General features: G+C 40.5%; 1 long non-coding RNA gene across 1 annotated transcript in view; it reads right to left on the bottom strand.

Annotated features, from left to right (window-relative positions):
* LOC116087757 overlaps positions 1-3,758 on the bottom strand; it is a 17,991-nt gene that overhangs the window by 4,007 nt on the left and 10,226 nt on the right. Inside the window, exon 5 of the long non-coding RNA XR_004117623.1 lies at positions 1,292-1,434. This is a non-coding gene — a long non-coding RNA (uncharacterized LOC116087757). The remainder of the gene's footprint in view (positions 1-1,291; positions 1,435-3,758) is intronic.

Below are 3,758 nucleotides of genomic sequence, written 5' to 3'. Positions count from 1 at the left end.
TCTCTCTCTCTCTCTCTCTCTCTCTCTCTCTTCTTGCCCCCACTCATGGGGTTGTTTTTTCAAGATCTGATCTTTCAACTGCTGCTTCAGTGCCATATCTATCTGTCATGTCTCACAGCACTAAGTTCATGAACTCTAAATCTCTGAAACAGTAAGACCCAAAATATATGTTTTCTTTTTATAAATTGTCTTAGTCATAATGCTTTACCAGAATAATAGATAAGTAACTAAGGCACTGTAACAGGGCAACCATGCCCCAACTAGTCACTACACAGCTATAAATAAAAAGCCCAGGAACAGAAAGGGATTAACTCACTTAGAGTTGTTGGCCAGTGAAATCCCATAGGTCCCAAACATTATAGCCTCTTGCCAACACTCTTAGACACCCTCTAGAACTTGACAGTAAATCTCTATTGCTGAAGACATTATATATGTTAGACACAGAGCACAGAGAAATCAAGCTGTAGTGGCCTAGGAACCTCATCCTCACTGGTTAGTTTTTGTAGTGCTTGAAGATACTGTGCATGCCAGGGGAGGAGAAAAATCACCATCAGTCTTACTGTCTTGGTGAGTTTTTATGTCCACTTGGCATAAGTTAGAGTCATTTTGGAAAAGGAAATGTCAATTGAGAGAATATTCCTCCCAGATTGGCCTGTGGGCAAATCAGTAGTACATTTTTAAAATTAGTGATAGATAGGGGAGGGAGGGTACAGCTCATGTTGAGCAGTGCCACCCCGGGCTGGAAGTACCATACCAGTTCTGTAAGAAAGCAGGTTGAGCAGGCCATGGGGTGCAGTCTACTAAGCAGCAATCCTCCACGCCCTCTGCATCAGCCTTGGCCTCTAGGTTCCTGCCCTATCTGGATTCCTGCCTTGGCTTTCTTCAGGAGACTGCAGCACAGTGTATATAAGCCAAATAAACCCTTCCTCCTCAAGTTCTTTTGGTCATTGGTGTTTTATAGAACCTATAGATTCCTATTTACAGAATAGGGATCCTAAGTCAGGCACTTACCCAGCTGTGAACCGTGTAAGCTACAATAATTGCTGGCCTGGCAAAATATGCCCACTGTCACAATAATGGCACCGATGTTTAGGGAGTAACCAGTCACTTTCTGATTGAGCTTAAGGCCTACTGAAAATTGAATTCCACATAAGGCACTATTATTAGATTCAAGAACATGTACCTAGATGGGTCATAGGCCCCAGGGGAGGGCCTACTATTACTTTCCTAAGTGTGCATAGTATTAAATCAAATCCTAATGACTTATTGTTACATCCATAGATTAGTGTACCTCTTAATCCTCATCAGAGAAGCTTTTCTGCAGTAGCTGGTATAGAGATCCTTAACTAGTGATGGTGCCAAGAATGAAAGACTGTGGAGTAAAAGGGACATCTATCTCTTACTCTGTCGTCCTCTCTAGGCTCAGGGTTCATCCTGGAAGAGGAGACAGAAATGTTAAGACTCAGAGGTGCTCACAAGAAAACAGTGTTTTCTGACCACCCTCTGCCAGTTGTACATACAGACTCATAATAGTCATGGCAGCATCCACAGGACCTGCGCAAACTCAAGCCAGACACAGAGATCTCAGCAAGGAAAGCCCCAGCTAAGGCGCAATTGGCGATTGGCAGCTGTGAGGAGGTGTGACCATGGGGGGCGTTGACCGCACTCTAGTGAAAGGCCACACAAGAGTATGTGGGCAGCACAAACTGTACTTGCTAGGTCAGAAAAAACAGACACAGTTGTATGGGTAGGGGAACTGGAGAAGGGTGGAAATGATAAAAATATATTGTAAAAAGACATCCCCATATGAGCATCCCCAAGAAGTCTGTACCCAAAAATCGAGCCTACAATTCATTCCTCGGCTCAGCAGAACTGTCAACTCTCAGCTTAGCTAGGATGGAGGTAAAATCCTTTGGTGATGTGAGGGTCATTGAAGTACAGCCTTATTACAACGAAATCCAATGTCTAAAAATTGTTCTTATTTTGCACTTGTACCACAGTAAGAGCCAAGATTTTAAACTCTACTAAATACAAAATAAACGAAAAGACTTCATATATTTATGTTCATTTAAGAAAATACTAGTAGTGATGTATTATCTTGAAGTATACAGGTAATATGTTTGAAGTTATTTAAAATTTATATTGAGAAAAATGTATTTTCACTATTGCTGTAGACGAGCATCTACATAAGGCTGTTAAATTGATTGTTGTTTTATATCAAACAACTTTTATAATACTTATTTTTATTGTTATAATATTTTATACATTTTAAGGAATACGACAAAAAAGATAATGTAGGTATTGAAGGGGGGTCTCTGGGAGGAGTGGGGGTACAAAAGGGAAACAAGAATGTGATTTAATTCTATTTACTTAAAATATGTTTTTAAATGTTAACAAATTCAGATAAATTGAAATTGTGTAACTTTTCTCATCATAATGTAATAAAAGTTTAAAAAATATATAAAGAAAGAATTCTCTGATTAATACTGTTTCAAGAAATGGAAAAATAAGCTCATAGGACTTCTTTAAAAGAAACTGATGAGTGCAACATTTGGGAAGGCTCTTGTGTGACCTAAGTGACCATTTTAGGATCAGAGCCCTGCTGACTCTGAGAGAAGCTGGATCAGCCACCTCACCAGAGAATGAAGCTGAGATGCAGGATGTGCCCAGCTACCCTTCTCTGGCAGAGAGCTGCTCTCTTGCTGCACATTAGCATTTTAATAGTCTACCTGCTAATAGGCTTCTAGCCTTGAGACACTCAAGTATTGAGGCGAGAGGAGAAAGATATGATTTCCTAATGGAGCAGAAGTCTTGATTCTGATTCTGGTTGCGAAGAGTTGGGGTTGGCGGGTTTAATTATTGTTGAAATACGTGGAGTTGCCTCTGATCGACCAAGGCAGGTTCTCACTGTCTTAAATTCCAGTCTTTAGCATACAACTTTGGCTATGAGTGTTTTATTCTGCATACCATTCACAGATGAGTAAGACTTTTAAAAAATTCAATTAAAATAAAATACACTCAGTAAGGTCTGTAGGGTTTGGTTTGTCCGTGAGTTAGGATTATGGAAGAGCCATCAAAGAGGATTTGTATGGATGGAAGCCTAGGAGGGTTTCATTCTAGGCTGAGGAGAACATGGTAAAAGACAGTCTCTGGAGTTCTGGGTGTAATTTATTCTTTCTTTTACTTTGCCTTATGTTTGTCACAAATGGGTGTTTAGAGACTGTTACCAGTGATTAATTAAAGTAAAATTGAGTTGGAGATGATGGAGCAGAAAGAGAAATTGGGGTCCATCTTGGGGTCCATCTTGGACCCCATTTCTAGGATCTCATGGTTGTAGATCTCCAGGATCTGCCTGTCCTAATACAGTACAGCTGTAGTTGCAAGATGCTACAGGATGGTTAGAAGAAAACTCAAGAGGCATCTTAAAAGGGTTCTAAGAGCAGGAACGATTCTCGCTTCCTTCCTAGGCTTTTTTTTTTTATTATTAGACATTTTCTTTATTTACAATATCTCTTTTCCCAGGTTCCCCTCCAAAAGAAAAAAGAAAAAAGAAATAAAATAAAATAAACAAAAACTAAAACAAACTCCTGTTCCCTCCTCCTTCTTTCTGCTCACCACCCCACCCGCTCTTCTGAGATGCCTGAGCTGTGTGGAGCTTCTCGGGCTCTTCTGAGATGCCTGAGCTGTGTGGAGGTTCTGAGATGCCTGAGCTATGTGGAGGTTCTGAGATGCCTGAGCTGTGTGGAGGTTCTGAGATG

Source organism: Mastomys coucha, unplaced genomic scaffold (assembly GCF_008632895.1).
Source record: "Mastomys coucha isolate ucsf_1 unplaced genomic scaffold, UCSF_Mcou_1 pScaffold13, whole genome shotgun sequence".
In the NCBI taxonomy this organism is placed as follows: Eukaryota; Metazoa; Chordata; class Mammalia; order Rodentia; family Muridae; genus Mastomys; species Mastomys coucha.
The sequence above is the reverse complement of the archived record's forward strand: the minus strand, read 5'-3'. Positions and strand labels throughout refer to the sequence as shown.